The following is a 19406-nucleotide window of genomic DNA, read 5'->3' on the forward strand; positions in this document are numbered from 1 at the left end:
GGAAGGTCAGTTTCTGGACAAACTTTGTTTCTACAGCTTTGAAAGAGTCTGTTGTGTTTCACTCTGTTTTGAGTGGTGTAATTATCAGTAATTATTGGGAAATGAGCAGGAGTCAGAGGCAATTCCAGAGCCACCCAGAATAAACTGCACATTGTTGCAGGATTGCAGCATGGCTGTTTTACAGAATTAACGTTCTGAAATAGTTGGAAGTGACAGTTTCCTTTCCAGGGAGGAAAGAGGGCAAAGAGCTAAGCTGCTGCTTTGAGGTTAATCTCTACATTCAGGGAGAATTTCGAGCTGGAGACCATAAGGGCATGGAACAGATCCCTGTGTAGCCCACTTTTCCTTTTAAGTGAATCTTCTTGGGTAGGTGCTTTCTCTGTGCCCAGAGAAAGACTTTAAATGTCAGAACAGGTGGAAAAACTTCTTACAGAACATGTAAAGGCAATCAATGATATTTCCTTTAAGGAACACCGAATCATAAGGAAAATTACAAATAATTATATTATTCAGTTTAAATGACAGCCTTTGAAAGATGGGGGTCTTAGAACAACTGACTTAGTCACATTTTAAAATAGTCCTAATGCCCTTTTCTTTTCAAGTAAATTAATAAATAAATGTCATGTTGCATGAGTTCAATTAACTGTGAGATAATGAGGACTGTAGAGCAGAGACCTTGATGGGTCACTGATTGCTAATGGACTACAGATTCTTGTAGGTCATGAGTTCATTGCCAAGCTGTGTTTAAAGATTTGTCCTTTTTCCATGTATTTATTTATTTATTTATTTATTTATTTATTTATTTCCCTTAAAAAACTGCTTAATTGCAAAACAAAAGTGGCTTCATGATCTGGATGTAGATACTAGTGTCCACATCTAGACTGCTATGAATAATGGTTATGGAGACTGAAAAGAGTCACATTTCTCAGAATATTTGGCAATAGAAAATCCTCTGCCATGAGGATCCATCCCAGGTCAGCAGTACCCCCTGATGGCAGTGACTGAACAGTTCTGGAGATGTGGAATAAAGGGGATCCTGGAAGGGGTCTCTGGAACGTTGCACTGTTTTTTTCCTTTGTTAACATTTTTCTACTGCTTCCTCAATGCCGACTCTGAGACCTGACTGAATAATTTATTTCCATGGTGGCAGATGCAAATGAAACAGGACAGATATTTGGATCCTGTGTCAGTGTGACCATGGAGAAGATAGCTACATCACTGCTGCTAAATGAACTTCTGATTTCCACATGCAAGTTTTCTACCTCTCATCTACCCACAAAAAAACCACATAGATAACAAAGAAAGACAAAGGTGCAGAATTTAGAGATGTATATCCAGATGTGCACATGAATGCCACAGGCTACAGGAAGCAGCTATAAAGCAGCACAGCACTGGCTTGTGGACCAGATGCCCAGACTGGGATGAAGAGAGAGCAGAAGAGCAGAGGTGAGGAACGAATGACAAGAAAGAAACTGTTTTGCATTAATCTATAGCAATATCAACTGTACAGACTGTTCACAACTGCCTGACTCAGGCTCCTACGTACAGCAACACTCCTGGGGTTTGGTGCACAAATAAAGACACAGAAAGGTTTAAGGTTCCACTGAGTCTGGAGCTGTTTTTGCTGTTCTCACACTGTTACATATGCATAAACCAGCTGCCTGGCCTAAACTAATCCCAATTGTAGTCAAGTTTGTTTCCTGATAAAAACATGTATATCTGAATAAAAGTCTATTTCCATTTATAAGTCCATACATTTAAATTCAAATACATTTGTTCATATGGGTAAGAAGAATATGCATAATTGAAAAAGAGTCCATTAGAAGTGCAGAGAGGAAACAAAGGATGTGAATTTGGTGATATGAAGGTGAATTATTAATGTCATGTATTAGTGCCAGACATAATACAAACAGACACTGACCCAACCATGCAGGTCTGACAGTCTTTAAAAATTATATTTTCCACTTTTTCTACTCTAATCCTAAGCTATTCTAGCTCTGGAAGCAGTCACCACTGCTAAATTGTTAGTGGGTTTGAGAACATTAAAGAGAAGAATACCTTAGTGAACATTTGTCCTTGGGATTACAGACAATAGCACTCCACTTCCACTTGCAGCATTTATTTTTCTCCTTTGAATGGATGCTAGATATAAGTGCATGACAATACATCCTACTGACTGTGCAAACAGCCAGAAAGCAAAACAACATACAAAAATACTAATTGCACTTGTCATGTGTGCCAGCTTCCTTTTACCAACACAATTTTATAATTGAAACTTTCATATACATTTGTGAGTTAAAGTACAGAAAAGCTTCACTGAGCTTTTTTTCTGCATTACCAAAAAATAGATTTTTCATTTCTCAGTTGCTCTGCCTTTCTTCCTCCATCCAAAATACGAGGAGTTGCCAAAACCAGCCAAATCTTGCACTAAAGCACAATCTTTGCTTTCATAATGTGTTCTGTCCTACTAAGCAATTGGTTGTGATGCACTTACTTCAGGTTTTACAGGGAATATTCCATAGAAGAATACTTGGTTTTGGTCGAAGATGTCATTCCTCTTCAGCAATGTGGAGTTGTATGGTTCACAAAGCAGGAGTTACCTGGAGTGAGCATATGGAAGTTAATTGCAACAATGTACTGACAGCACTGGTCATTGAAAGTTTCTCCTAAATGACTGTTCAGCTCAAGAGAAATACAGCTATTTCTTTCAGATGAAAATATGTCCAGATGTTATTTTGGAAAGAAACTCCTGACACAGCTTCACTGATTGTAAAATTAGTGTCACTGCACTTGTCAGAAATTCCCCTATAAATCTGAGCTGTGAGACCTTGAGCAACTTGTGAATAGGGTAAAATACTGTGCGGAACAAAATAATAATATTTCAGTCATATCTGGTTTTGAAATAGTGTTTTAAGTGTGTATATACTTCCAGATATACAAGTAAGGAAAATGAAGGCATCTCATACTGTGAAGAGATTTTTGTTCTCTGTTCTAAAATAAGCTAAACATTAAAATGTTTTATGTTTAACATTTAATACACTTTAGATGCAACTCGATCAACACAAATGTTAATAAAAGAACTAGTTCCCCACCCCCCTCAACCAAACCAGAATGGTATTCACCATTTACAAAGGCTTTAAAATAAGAAAAATTAGATTGTCATGAACCAGACTAAGAGATTTGTGACTGTGGGATATTGAAATGTGAGAAATTTGGTTTATATCTGTTTTTCTGAGCTACAATTAGTAATGTCTATGCTACTCCTCATAGTTGCCAAGTCTACTTTCATGTACAGTTTTTAGAACTGTATATATCTAGAACAAGTGATATAATTTGCCTGAGACATTTACTAAACCATTTCCTAAATCTCCACAAACAATGAGAAGTACAAATGGAGGACAGTTCAAGTAGTTCCAATAACTTTCCTGAAATCTTAGTCTAGTGGCATTACATTAACAAATGTTTAAATATCTGATTAGATGGACAGGCAAGTGTTAGTCTCTAAGTACAAAGGGTTGCCATTCATAGGCCAGACCAATTTTCTCCCGTGTGACTAAGAAAGCAGTGCTTACCCCTTTTGGCAGCAAGATCAGAGGAACGGTGGTCTTCTGTCAAAAGCTTTTCCCTCAAGGCATAGTCCTAGGATCTGATGTGGCAATAATTTTCTAATTGCTACTAACTGCTCCTTAAGGGCTGGATTGAAATGGAAGCCTTTGCCTTTTCTTTAACATGAATCAGCTGAATCAGAGCTTTTACTCCTGGTGGGGAGTTTAAGACCAAGATTTCAGGTTTAAAGACCTTTTTTCCTGGAAACCCTTGGTATGGAATGCTTGTGTGTTTAAAATGAAAGGAGACTGCTAAAAGCATTTTCAGTCTTAACATTCCTCTTACAAACTGCTTTTACAATAAATTCTTAGAAATTCATTATGCTTGCAATAAACTTTTAGCTTGAAGCAAATTGTTCTATAATTATCTGTAGCAGGGTTTGTGTGTTGTCCTCCAAAGCATCTGTTCCTGGGTATTGCCCAAGGGGATGCTGTTAAGGACTGCAGATCTGACCCTGGATACAAGTCCCGGGATAGCCAACCAGCTGGGCAATAGTGGCAGCTGAAGGTCTGCTCCAGCCTCCCTCTCTCTCTCTCAGCAGGATTAGTCACTACACTGGGTCAGGTTAGCCCTGGTTTTGTCCAGTTGAGTCGTGGAAAGCTCTAGAGATGGAGAAGCCACTCTCTGGGTAATCTGTTCCCTTGCCATACTCTCCAAGTGAATAAGCCTTTCCTGATGCACAGCCCGAAACTCCTCTCAAACTGCAGCGTGTAGATCTTGTGCTTTGTTTTATCAACTCCTGCCACCAAGAAAAGTTCAGCCTCATCACACTTGCAGCTCCATATTGTAGGTTTGGGTTAGGTTGCCTTAGTTTCCATTTTTGACAGACTTAAGGAGCCAAGCATCTTAAAATTTTATTCACAGGTCCTGAGGCATAGTAGTAATTTTTCTGCTGGACTGTTTGATTTCTGAACAACATTTTTGAATTGGGTGTCCCATAACACACATTCCAAGAGCAGCCTCAGCAGCACTGGCTACTGGGGATACTACCTCCAGTTTATTAACTAGCCATTGCAGTCCTCCAGTTGTAGCCAAATAAGCAATTTGACTTATGACAGAGCATGCTGTTGGCTGTTTCCAGTGTGCCACTTGCCATAGCCCAAGTAATTCTCAGCAGGGCCCATATTCCTGGCCTGTACTGATGCAGGTGGTTATCCTGCTCTTTGTTGATTGTCCTGGCACATTTCTATGCTCTGAACAAGGAATATTTCCTTAGTCTCTTTCTATTTTCCACACAAAATAGGTATTTGCTATTAAATCTTTTGATGCTGTCAAACTTCTTAGAGAATTTGGTGCAAAGAAATAAATAAGAAATAAATGTGGTCTTTCTGTCACATTAGACTTAAAAATACGTATCAGATTTATTTAACAATATAAATCTGTTTCCAGAGAAATAAAACAATTGTATATACATATTAATATAATTGTGTATAGTTACATATTATATAATTATATAGAATATAGATGATAATAATATAATATATTATAAATATATTGTTTATATATAACAATAAGTTTCCAGAGAAATAAAGGCAGAGTTAATGTATTGATTTATTAAAAGGCTCCCATCTTCTCAAGAAAGAGCTACCTGATTACACTCAGCTGAAACTAAACTTGACCAGATTTTAGGAATGCAGCAGACAGGAAACAGGGACATGTTTCCACTTTTGTTTTGTTCTCCTGTATAGCTGGTGGTTGTAATTGACTAAAAGCAATTTATAATTAATCAAAACAATTATAATTTATAATGCAATAAATGTATTGATTCCCAGAATTCATATATCCTGATAGAAGCGATCATGTTTTTCATTCACAAATTGTGAGTATTCATATTTTATTTTGTAATCTGATGATTACCTAGTCCCTGAAAAAAAATAATTGCAATATTAAATAAAACTTTCCCTTTTTTCAACATTGGTGTGTATGCTTAGATAAAATATAAAGAAAAGCAAAACAAGACCATTCAAATGTAAAGTTTTCTATTGATAAAATCAGGAACATTAAAATAACCATTTAACACGTATTGTTGACTGCATTTACAGTATTTGACACACTACATAATAACAATACAATCATAAAGGCTGAGTTACTCTTTCCATAAACTACATATTTTAGCAGCTCTGTACTTTTATCATTGCATGGATGTGAAACATATAGCCTTATTTTGAAATGTTTTCTCATCAGGAGGTTTCAGTAGTATTAGAAAAGCTTTTACAGAGGAAAGCATAAAGGACTTGCAATAGCTAGCAAGCATGACATCATTAAAAAGCAATGAATGTTAGGAATATTCCTTTTCTAATCCAGGCCACACATCCTGCTGCCCTGGAAGACTGCCAAGCTCAACATCCTTTTAGGGTTACAGGGCAGGCTGCGGCCTTTCACAGTTTGCTTTAGAAATCTCTGCATGTGGAATATTCACTGGCAGGCATTACAATAAAATCTAAAATTACTCCATCAGAGAGCTGGTCTTCCACCCTTCCTGCATTCTTCTCTGACAGTGAAATTGCCCAAAAAGAGCTTTATTGCATTTCATAGATTTCTGTGATGGACTGTGTACAGAGATGATCTGGGATGATTTTGCACATAGGTTCAACAGCATGTTCCACTTGAGAAAAAAAAAATATTTAGACTGCTTAAAAATATGTTGTGATAACATTCTTTTTAGTTCCATTGCATGAACTCATTAGGGCTCAGTTCTGTAGGCTTTTATCTGTATTTTCAGTGAATGTTTCAGATGACCAGAGGAAAAATGATTAGACCTTTCCTTTACACAGTGTGGCTGTCACATCAACTATACACAATATTGCTCTCTGGGGCCAGGCACTCTGCCATGCTAAATCCTTTTGCACCATTCCTTTGGGGGAAAAGGGAACAGAAAGCTGCAGCAAAATGAAGAGTGAAAGACTCCTGAAGTAGTGGTCTTTTAGCTGACAAAAAATGAAAAGCATAAGTGATTTCAGGATGCTGCTGTATTCCCAGTTAATGTCCTCAGAGCATTCATAGGAGATAGCTTTACTGCCAGCACCTGGTTTAGATGATGAAGTAAGATTATAGACACAGAGTCTGTCATTTGTATGAGAATTTAAGGTGCTTAAGGAGTAACTTAGGGAAAATATTACTTCTCTGACCAGCCAGTGGAAAGAGTTTTCTCAGGTTTCTGCAGCCCTCTAAACATGGATAGTAGCTATTGTTTGGCTCTCTCAATTGACAGCACAAGGAATATATGTATCTATTTTAATACATTAAATATTAGGGTGTTCATTAGAGGCCTTAAACTCAGGTGTGTTACAGGTGCTTCAGCCAGGTGATTTGTTAATATCCCTTTCTTTCTAGACTTCCAAAACCACCAGTGAACTTTCCCTTATAAAGTACTCAAATTTTAATTGTGTTCTGAATCCTCCAATAATATTGATTATGGTCATCTGAAAAATGTGGGAATTAAGAGAAGGAGGCCACAGTCTTTTGTAGCACTTTAAAAGATGTGTTTTGGAAAAAGCCTGGAATAATAAGTTCCTAACCTTTGTGCTGTACTCCTGCACCAGCTGAACCAACATTTACTATTCCAATGTATATGGTTATGCAGCAAGTGAACAGGTGAAATTATCCAGTTAAATATAACTACTGCCCCTTTTTCCACAGATTGACCTGTGATCTATTTTGCACCATGGTTTCACAAAGGGTTGGGTCACCAAGACCAGGAGCTATGAAATGCAGCACAGTTTTTTAAGCTGTCTTTGACACAAAAACTAGAATCTTTTAAAATTACACACAGAGGCACATAGATTAGGTGTCCAAAATACAACAGCTAAATGAAATTCCTTAGTTACTACACTTTCATTTTGTTCTAAAGAGTAATTACACTTAGACTGAAATATGTTACAGGATATCATACAGAAAAGCAAGATTTCGTGTCCAGAATTCTTTATTAAGTGTTAAGTTAAAAAGCCCAGTATGAAAAAGTTTGTTTAGAAAAACTGTACAGAATTTTTATGTCAAAATCAGTCCCTATAAACTGGATGATTATCTGGAAGAAGTCATCCATAAATAGCCGTACTGAAAAAGACAGCAGGAACTGATGATTTATAAGAAATAGAGGCACTTACCAGTCAAGACAATCCCAGAGAGACAAGATGAGGGAAATACAGACACTCTGAAATATATTGTTGCAATGGTAATCACATCAACCCTTTGTCTTGCTGGTTTGTAACTGTTATTCTGTATAACAGGAAAGGAAGTATAGTACAAAAACAGTCCCAGGATTTGTCTATGGTTCCCATTTCAGTGTTGTGTCTATCCCTTTGCTTGGCTGCAGAATATATAACACCTTAAAAAAACTGTGGCAACAAAAGTTCATGGGAGCCTGCACCCTCTTTACATTATGGTGCAATGTTCTCTGATATTCCCTGTCAGAAATCTTGAAAAGTGCAGTTGTCTAGAGATGAAGGATGACACACTGCTCTCCTCTGGCTTCTTTATATCTGATGACCAGATATCTGAATACCTTCCTCCTGGAAGATCCACATCGTCCTTGACAAGGAGATTTTACTGCAGGAACTTTCTCCCCTTCCCTGGTGATCTCCTTTCAAAGCTGGCCAAAGTAACAGGAGCTTGGGAAGGGTTCAAGGAAATCCAGACAGTATTACATGTGGGAGCAACTGTGAGACTAAATTCATCATCCATTTCTAACTGTATTCCTGAGTCTAAAATCAGGGCTTCATGGTGCTCAGTACCCTGAAGGTAGGTGAAAAGCTCTGACTGTGTGGTTTGACTCTGTGCACCCAGGTGAGTCCAGCCTGCACACCCACACTCTCATACTCTGGACCAGCACTGGGAACACTGTTGAACCTATTGCGTCACAAACTCAGCTTTTTCTCACCATGACTGCAGCCTCAGGCTCTTAAGGGAGGCAGACATGTAGATATGCTATGTTGTCTTTGGATTCTGAAGGCATTCTCATGTACCCCCAAGTGCTGTTGCAGTGTACCTCGCTGCCCTGCTAGGAGTCCCTGTGAAGGCCCCCACAGCCACAAGAGACACAGGAGCAGAGCCCAGTGAGCATTTTGGCTACGTGCCCCTGCCTGGAGCACACTCAAGTTGCAGGAAATCATATGTAAGAACAGAGATATGCAAGCAGGGGAAAGTCTGGTAGTGGGGTTTAAGGATAAACATTCCTCAGGCTGTGTGACCATAAACCATTCCCTGTACTCCACTGTTCTCTATTTCCCTTATTTCCTTGATTCCTTGTCCCTTTCAACCTTGACTTCAAATGACATTTTGTAGGACTGGAAAGCATTTGGTTTCACACACTCTTCATAGTGTTGCATGACTCCAGAGACAGTTGGACTACATTCATACAAATCAATTATAATTACTGGACCCATTCTCTGGACCTGTGGTCAACAGCTCCAGTCCAGCAGCTTCCATTTAACTTAGCAGTTTGGGCCTTTGAAAGCACATGTTCATATCCAGGCTGTCTGTTGTGAGTGATCTCTCACCTACACTAACTCATACACACTGCGTCTGAGGGCTGATTTGGGCCAATTTTTCAGGGGATCATTCAACCATTATCATAAGACAAATCCAGAATGGTAGTTAAGCGTAGATAATGACAACCATTTTTCTGGAAGAAATATCTTCTTAGAGGTTATGATTATGAAGACTTTCAAATCCAGTTGAATAGCCACAAATTGATATGAACCAAACATCCCACTGGATCCTTTCAGCTCCTGGAGAACTATGATGCTGGCCTTATAGAAGCAACACATTAAATGGCTTTAATATTACTTACAACTACAATTAAAAGAGGTGGATAATATCCACAGTTCAGTTATCTGTAAGTTTCATATTCCAGTGTATGTTTGGGACATTCCCCATAAAAAGGCTGTTTTAAGAATCTTAAAGGGATATTTCCCTGAAGAATTGCACTTCAGAGGAAGCCTGCTCCTCCTTTCCCTGTTTGATATTTCCTGGAGAAAGCCTGAGCTGCTTGATATGGCTCTTAGTGCTTTATCCCCAGACACGACATTTGTTTCACTGAGAATAGTGGTGGTTATTCCTTGTATACTTTGGGAATCCTCAGGGAAGAAACGTAAAGTTTAGAGATTTGGCATTATTTCTGAATTCTTTAAGTATTTAATCTCTTCAGTTAAAGAAGAAAAAATATTGCCATTTAAGCTTCCAATAATATATGACATTTTCATTAAACCAATTTCCCTCCTTGCCAGTATCACATCAAGAATTTTGAATGAGAACCTTCCTAAAGTTCTAATGTTTCATAATATTTTATTTCCTTCTCTTTGTTTAGATCCCACTTGTGCTTAGACAAATTAATAGGTGTTTATAACTTTGTACCTTTTGCCATTAACATTGCTGCTTGAGCTCTTGGAAAATTTGTTAAGCTAGTCTCTTGTTCTGTGTCTCCAATAGTTTGAAAGACTTTGCTAAATTAAAGGAAGGACTCATACCTTCACAAATATGGCAGCTTTTGCAGGTTCCATGCAGTGTCACACACCAAAATACTCCTGGAGAGATTTGTGTCTTAAATATTTATGGAAAAAGAGAGGGAAGCTCTTGGTACATTGCTCCATGTGGAACAGACATGGAAAGGGAAAAATAAAGTGGTGTTGACATAAGCAGTGGACCTTACCAGCTACAGTAATTTAAGGAGCAAAGGAGAAAGATACATTTTCAATATTTCTTCTGTGCATGTTGGGTTTATTTTTGAGCAGTCTCTAAGGTGAGACAGAAGATGCTCCCTTTCTCCTGATACATGAGTGAAGAGAGATGTGTTGGCAGTAATGTCAGCTTGCATAACTTTTCTGTAGAAATAATTAATCTAGAGATTAGTGTAGATTGCAAATAGTAACTCACTCCTTATTTGTTTTCATTTACCGATTGGACTTTCTCCTCTGAGATAAGGAATGTTGTGCTGTTAGTGTGCTAGTTGGTGCCTATTTCATGAGTTGTGCAATAATGCAATTGTGATCAATATTAAATCAGATATCCCAGAACTTCACATGGAATTGAGGGACAGATTATTGGAATTAGAGTTTAAAGACATTTGGAATATTTTGCTCCTGTGTTAATGAGATTGCACCATTTTAGAACAATCCAGTATGCTCCAGCATCATGATTTTACCCTGGCCAGCAGCTCAGCCCCATGCAGCCACTCAGTCACTGCAGTGAGATGGGGAAGAGAATCTGAAGGTTAAAAGTGAGAAAAATTATGACTTTAGATTAAGATAGTTAAAGCAAAATTTTTGCACACCATCAAAGCAAAAATAGGAATTAATTGATTGATGACTTTCCATGAGCAGGCAGGTGTTCAGCCATGAAAGCAGGGCTGCATCATTCCTGTCAGTGACTTGGGGAGACAAACACCATCACTGCAAATGTCCTCCCATCCTTCTTCTTTTTCCAACTTTATATGCTGAGCATGACATCACATGGCGTGGGGTGTCCCCATGGCCAGTTGGGGTCACTGTCCTGCCTGTGTCTGCCTCCCACCTCCTTGGGCACCCCCAGCCTGTGTAAGCCCTGCTCAGCAATAATGTAAACACCCCTCTGCTTCAAGACATCACAAATCCAAAATATTGCCTCATAAAACCTCCCATGAAGAAAATTAACTATCTCATCCAAAACATGCAGCTTCTACAGATGTCAGGAATATGGGTGGGGGTTTCTCATACCTCTGCCCTAAGTGGTTTGAACAGAGTGTGTCTGAATGAAATAGTAATCTTCAATAGATCTTCTTTACTTAAAGTATTCCTACCAATTTTTATCCCTGCCACAGAGTTTGGCTAGCAAGTTACCTAAGCTGAACTTTTCCTTTTTGTTCATTAATTACACAGCCCTCCTTTTTTAGAATGTACATTTTTAGACTTTGATGCCTTGTTTGCAGAATTGCTGAGTACTCACAGCTGCTGCTTGAGCCATTGTATTCTGAACATGTGAAATGAGTGTTGATGCAAAATAGTACAGCACAGCCTAAACTGGCACCAAGTTGCAGAGGCAACACACAATGAATGACAAGGTAGCAAAACCACAGGGGGATATGTCAATGGATGGGAGAGCAATTCAAACTGGAAAAAGAAAAAGAAAACACGTATTCTAATTATGCACATAAAAAATTCATCATCACTACTTAGAAAAGAACTCTGTAAGATGACACTAAATACACTAAAAAAGTGTAAACTCTGAAAGAATTTGATTCTCTATGATAGTCAAAAGACAGGTAGGACACGGGAGGAAATGGGAGGAAAAGAACTAAGAAAAATACTGCAACATCACAAACTGAATCTGAGCACATTCTTGTATTTTAAATATTATTTTGAGCACCAAAGGGATTTTTGGTCTCACACTATATAGCCATTTCTTAAGTATTTTAGAAAAAGCTCTGAAAACTGGTAAGTGATATATCAGACTGGGAACTAACTAAACATTACTGGAAAATGTGGATGTTCCTGTCTAATGATCACACCAGTAAAATCAGCATGAGCCTTCCTTCAGCTCACTCGGAACTAGAAACACAAGCCACAGACTGTGCAGTAACTGTGACTTTTGTGCAAGTAAATTAAGGAAGATCAAGACACAGACTTTTGTGTTTGCACACCAACCACACTCTCATTTAATTGTTAACATTCTCCTGGTTATGGTTTTGGCTGAACACATATCTCTTGTCACAAATGTCCAGGACACCCTTGCAGGACAGCAGATGTTTCATGTGATTGTGTCTGTTTCCAGGAGACTCTAAGGATGAGGTGATTCCGCTCTGCCAGGAGGAAAGTTCAGTTTTCTGGATGTAGTTGTTTCGTTCTACTTGCTCTCAGTTTCAGAAAACAGGCCCTGGCTCCTTTTATTTACTAGGATATATATAACCTATGAAGATGAGTGAGTAAGAAAGTCTAATAGATAACATAGCTGTCTTCAGAGCAGGATTTGAATAATGTACAGAAAATAAATGTGCATACATACACCAAAAGGAAGGAATAAAATAAAGTAGTGAGTAGATCTCTTCTACAAGCAATCATCATCTGTCATGTGTAATGAGGTAGGGGTCCCAAAGAGAAAGAATGTTAACACATAATTCAAGGTTATATCACAATCATCTCCAAAGTAGAGGGATTGGAATGTCCTAGAAAAATAATTTTACACTTTAATATAGTTTATTTTCCATGTCAATACTTAAAATATGTTTGTGTGTAGTTTTTATGTGAGTTTCACTGTGTAAAGATATGCATGCAAATAGTCCTTACAAGATACATACTATCAAATATTTTAGACCCATAGGAGAAAGCTTTCATAGTGAAATAGCCAATGCTAAGGTCCCAAAATATGAGTTACACAGCAAAGTAGATTGGATTAGCTCTGGTCTGGTCCTGTGGATCTAATTTTCATTACTAAGTGAAACTGCACTTTCAACTGAAATGATCCCCATTCAGGGGCTCTGAAACTGCTCCATGAAGCCAATTAAAGTAATGTACAAGAAGACAACCAAGGGATTCACATCAAATGTACTCAACTTATTCTGAGTAAAATGTTAGTACAGGTTCATCTGAAAGCAGACATTTGTTTATATGTGTAACTTTATACAAATCAGAAGATTTTAAACAGATGACTGTGGAAAATCCAAGTTGCATTCAGTATTTAAATTATGTGGTTGTTTTGGTGTTTTCTGATATTGTCATGGGATAAAGATTTGGACTTCTATCCAAAACCTACAAAAATGGTAAAACCCTAAGGATGCCATGCTGGAACTATAATGGAAATATGATGTGAACACTGCATCACAGTCAAATGTCTGCATTCCAAATACATAATAGCCTGTTTCCATGTAAATTCCATGTAAATTTTGTTGTGTTTTGTGAATCACTGTGCTTTGAGATTACAAAGTATTAGAGCAGAATGCTTCAAAGAACAGCAAAGCTCTCTCTGAACATTTGTCTTCATTTTGATGAAGTGAATTGTGATGGTTGTTTGCAAAAACTTCTGTGGCAGAGTGTTTATGCACATTCATGTATGTATGTTTAATGTGGACAGGAATATCAAAATCTTGGTTCTTCATTAAATGTATACTTTTTAGCGTATTTAGTTGAATCCCGATTTATTGCCTAGGTAACAGATTAGAACATCTATCATTGCATAATGAGATACTTACAAATGGAATGTTAATAGCATCTCTTAATTTTAGCTCTAAGGTCTGTGTCTTGTTAGTAAACAGTGCAGAAAATTAGTTTCATGTTAAAGGGTTTTCCCTGGCATAAAATTTCACCAAGATGTGTTTAAAACACTTTTGTGCATCTGAGTGGACTCTAAATCTTTAATAATATAGCTGAATCATCAGAAGAGAAGGTTACATAGTGCTGTTATTAGTTCCCTTGCTATATTTTAAGATGAGAGATTAACACAATCTAAAAGTAGAATGTTTGCTGCAGTCATGGCAACACACATTTCAAAATGTGCAAATGTTAGCACACAATATTTTAGCTAGGAAAAGATGGTATATCAGATAAACCCAACACATATAGAAACTTAAGCCTTTTTTATTTGGGCACTGTTTGAACAAACTTAGAACTTGGTAAAATCTGGAAAAGTGAGACTATAGCCCAGATCCAACACATTCATGACTACTAACAATATTAGCATTGGGCATTGGAGCAGATAGCATAGTGGGAACTTTTAAACTGGAAGCATCTTTTTTTTCATTTATTGCCTTTATTTATCCATACAGAATAAATAAATCCAAGTAGACCAGCCATTGTCTATGATAATCTTAGGGTACTTGGATTAATAATATTTTTGTATGAGTGTCTTAGCAGCTGACTGCAGTGAGCTCTAGGTTCTGCTTTGGACTTTTTACTCCTCTGCTGGTTGGTTACACAGACTGACTGTCAGGCTGCCTTTCATTTCTTTTGTGTGTATAATGCCACTTTGGAGTGGTGAAAAAGAAGTAGGCTGATGGCAGCAAGTACTGTGGGGTCATGCTTACATTTCTTCAAACAGACTTCTTGCTAATGGACAAGTAAAATTAACATTACTGCCAGAAAAAGAAGACTCTGCTTGGTACATATATAGAGTTACAGAAACACAGAATGTTCTGAGTTGAAAGAGACCCACCAGGATCATCAAGTCCAACTTCTGGCTCTGCACAGGGCACCCAAAGAGTCACACCATGAGCCTGAACACACACAGGTTTAAATTCTGTCAGGCTGGTGCTCTGCCCACTTCCCTGGGGAGCCTGTTCCAGTGCCCAACCACCCTCTGGGTGAAGAACAGACTTGATTTTGTCTTTCTGTCAGTAAGAAATAAAGTAGAAAGTGGGAAAACTAGGTTTACATCCTTTTAAAAAAGGACATGTTTGAGCATGACCACAGCACAGAAAAAAGCACAGAACAGAGTGGGAAGTGACTGCAAGAAAACCAAGACTTTTTGCAGGAATAGTGACAGATCAGGCTATGAACCCTTCAGAGAGGAATCCTGCTTGTAGCATTGCCCTAGTATGTCAATTCCTACCTAGGAATGATGAAACTCCCAGGGCTCCTGTGAGTTTTGTGATATTTGTCTGAAGACACCTTGTCCTCTGTGTCTCTGTTCACTATTCCTGCCTCTGAGGACTTCTGAAAATATATCAACAAGCAGATGAATATATGGACAGGAGGTTGGCATGAATGTAGACAAATCATGAATTTTTCAAGGGCTTATCAGTATTTTACACACCATGCTGTAATATAAAATTAAAATGTGGGAGACACTAGAGAAAGTTCTTTTGCTGAAGAAATGATAATCAGACTGGGGAATAAATCCACTGCTAATATTTTTGGATTTGTTTATTTACCTGTCTGCTGAGACAAGAACATAAAACGAAAATTATGCTAATTAGAACAGTAAATAGCAGGAAAAAAAAAAAAAAAAGTTACACTGACTTTCTTCTAAGTCTTTCTAATTCCCAGAGCAGCAAAGCTTTAGCATGAAAGAAAACAGAGAAACTGGTAGCACAATAAGATATTTAAATAAATACTTGCTTCCAAATGATTTGCAGGTGTCAACTTATCTAACATCTGCAAGGAGTTTGTGCTGTGACCTTGCTGTTCATGAGTCCCTTCCAGAGCAGCTAATATTTTGTAATTGGACCAGCTGCTAATGCTCTGGAGTTTCATGTTTCATTAATTAGAAAACTGTTGTACAGTCTTCTTTTGCTTCAATTACATTACTAATATAGCTCATTCACCTTGTTTACAGATGACAGTAATGTTTTTCCAAAGCATTTTGTAGATGGTAATACATGCAAAGTGGTAACTCTTCTTGTCCTTTTGTTACATGGAAAATCAACAATAAAAAAGGGGTGATAGGCTTGAGAATCCCTTCCCCTTCCCCTTCCCCTTCCCCTTCCCCTTCCCCTTCCCCTTCCCCTTCCCCTTCCCCTTCCCCTTCCCCTTCCCCTTCCCTTTTTCAATGCCCTATACCACAGAGTAGTATAAACTTGCTTAACTGAATAATCTGTCTTACCTATTTATACATTTTGGCACTGAAAGGAGTGCTTTAAAAAAAAAGGGAAATGATTTTATGGGGATATAAGGAAGCTGTTAAAAGCTTACCCCATGACACGAATGTTTTGATCATATCTAGATGTCCCAGATGAGCTGGGAGATGGAAAAAAAAAATTCCTTTGAAGAGTTGTATGTGGATAGAAGATAGGGACAGTATTAGCTTTATTTTGACAGGGCACAAAAGAACAGAGAGATTGAAAATTGGATTCAGAAGGATGATTTGAGATACTTCTAAATTTAAGCATGACTGACATACTAAACTCCTTTTGTTTCCAATGCACAGCAAATAGACAGCTTTAAGGCAAAGGCTCTTAGATATAAGTCCCACATGGTAAAGAACTAGAACTGGAATTAACTATGTCTACCACATTTTTGAAAACTGATCTCTAGGTTTGTAACAAGTACCTAGCCATTAGGTATCTAATAGATATGAAATTTCCTTAGATAAATAAAATTTGCTTCTTTTATTTCCAACTTAGAATTTTTGAAAAATTCTTTTGTCATATTTGAAATATCATTAATCTGCTTTTGTTTTCATTGCAACTACATATGATTAGGAAGATTCTTAAAGAATGGATTTTATTAAAGGTATCTTCTCCTTTAAGCCTTCATCTTCCCAAATCTGTGATGAGACCCTGGTCTGTATCCACTTCAAGAATATAAGGCAAAGATGGATGATCACCTGTGAAATTCTAGTACAGTAGCACATGAAAAACATTTGGTGGATGCTAGACAGAAATATGTGCACGAACTGGTTTGGTTCTGTTTGGTTCTCTCTCACTGATGTTCCAAGCAGTTTCTAAATGCCCATGTTCTGCACATTGTGAGGCAACAATAACCCCTTAAGAAAAGAACATGTTTGATTATTCATTTCCCATTGCAAGTAAAGCAGAAAGACACATAGATCTACTGTTGATAATATTTTTAATTCTTCTTTTATAGGCGACCATATTATCAGTCTTCTTACCAAGCCCTGGGGCTTATTTGCAAATCCTATTTACAAGATATCAATAGAAGTTCTTAGAGGTATTAGGATTACTCACCCAAACAGGGTGATAGGATCAGCCTGCAGCTTCAATAAATATTGGATAGCAGAATGTGGAATCAGATTTAGTTGATAACAGTAGTAAAATCTATCATAATCTGAGAAAATGATAGAAGAGAGCAGAACTTTGTTTTTTTGGTTTTTGTTGGGTTTTTTTATTCAGAAAGATTTGAACTGCCACAGGTACCTGTGGCATTTCATACCTAAGAAGCACAAATGTACATTGTATTTACAAAGCCTGTCTTCATTTCTTTGAACTATCTACAGCTTCGTTGCAAAAAAATCCCAGATATATGTTACTTTATTTTCATGTAGGTCTTGCAATGTTGGTCATTCTGTAACTAAAAAGCATTCTGAATTACTAGAAAGAAATATTCTTACCATAAATATATCAAAATCCCTCCAACTGATTTATTACTTCTTAAGGCTTTTGAGTTATATTTGCTTGAGGTTACTTGCTTGCTTGTTTTGTTCTTACCAAGCATATTGTCAGTATTTGCTTCCTCTTTGCAGCCAGGATAATACCCCAATACTATTTTGTTACCTTTTAGCTCAAATTAAGAGCATTTCTTTTTCTAGTTCACCAAAATAGCATCAGATTTCAGTTCTCAGCTTGGCTACATTTGTAGTATATTCAGTAAGTTGGTATGCAGAAATAGATGAATAACTGAAGAGAAGGGAAAGAGAAATGGTGATGTCTGTGATCTCATCTTTCATAGACAGAAAGTCCTCAGATATCCTGAGGATGTTCTCTATAAATCTTTCATTCTGTCAGAGACAGTGATGTATCAGTTATACCAAGATCAGTGCTGCAGGAAGGAAACACATCTCTCTGGTTATATGGACACTGAAAATCAGAGTAAAAAAATTCTCAAAAGATGAGTTTTTCTTAATTGAAAACATGTCCTATTCCATGTCCTGTACCATGGTGCAGTGTTTGCATGCTCCCAGTCATGTGCCATGAGACTACCCAGCTGCTCAATTCTTCCTGCCCCATCAGTCCATTTTACATCAGTGTATATCTTTGTCTTAATATTTAACATTTTAATCTTTATTATTATTATTAAACTAGTTTTATTTTTTGTCATTTCTTAGTGTTGGAATAGATTTTGAGATATCAATCAAGACAAGAGACTCATTATATTAGGCAATGAAAGACTCAGCCAGTTTACCTCTGAGGGAAGATTTCCTCAGGTGTACCATCAAACTCCTGGTTTTGGACACAGCCCCCCTTGTTGCATTTTCCACAGTAAAATGTGTTATAGTTTTCCATTGTTCAGGGTGCTTTGAAGCATCCCTTGTATGTCAGCTTTTGATGTGTCTATCTCTTAGAAGTACAAAATATGATGATAAAGATCAGCGAGACTGAGAAGAAAAGGTGACAGTGCCTAGGTAGACTGAGATTTGTGAGATTAACTGACAGAGCAGAAAAATAACACAAGCAGTTGTTGACATGATGTTCTCAGCCAGTGCAATAATGCAAGGAAACAGAACACAAGATTAAAAAAAATGAAATATTTGCCTTGTGTCCTTGTCACCCTGTATGAATGTTGGCTGCAGGTAGCAGAAAAGTGAGGACAAACCCAGTAGCCCACAAACTGCCTCACACCTCAAGGCAAACCCAAAATCAGTAGGCTTTGAGCTGAGGTGCCAAGGAAAAGAATTACCTCTGGCTGGCCTTGGAACAGCAAGGGCATGAGAACATGTAATTACAGCACAGTTCAGAGCTAGTTTTTTTTCCCCATAGCCTACTTTAGTGTATCTCACATTACATTGCCTAAATGGTACTATAAAAATGAAGATAGCAGTAACAGTAAAATGCTTCCTATCATAAGCAATAATATATAAAAAGTCTTCCATAAAGTCTTATTGCCAGATAAGTAAAAAAAAAAACCAAAAAAACACTATTGCAAAGGAGATTTACAGTAAATTCTGTTTATTCTCTGCAATATATGAAATTAGTGGAATTAGAATATGTCAGAAGGCTGACATGAGATCAAATTAGCCTCAATTACAAGTAGTTGTTTGGGGTTTTTTAAGAAGGAAACTATAAAAATGGTTGTTTTGTTTATTTTGTTGTGTTGTTGTTTGTTTTTTGTAATAATATAATGCAATTTTAAAAGTGTATATAATTTAAAAAAAAAGTATTGTCTGTATACCAGAATTTCACCATGAAAACAAGATCCTTTTACTTAACACTTTGCCTTTTC

Source organism: Pseudopodoces humilis, chromosome 3 (genome assembly GCF_049639895.1).
Source record: "Pseudopodoces humilis isolate 2021_Gansu_Grassland_sample_001 chromosome 3, ASM4963989v1, whole genome shotgun sequence".
Taxonomy (NCBI): Eukaryota; Metazoa; Chordata; class Aves; order Passeriformes; family Paridae; genus Pseudopodoces; species Pseudopodoces humilis.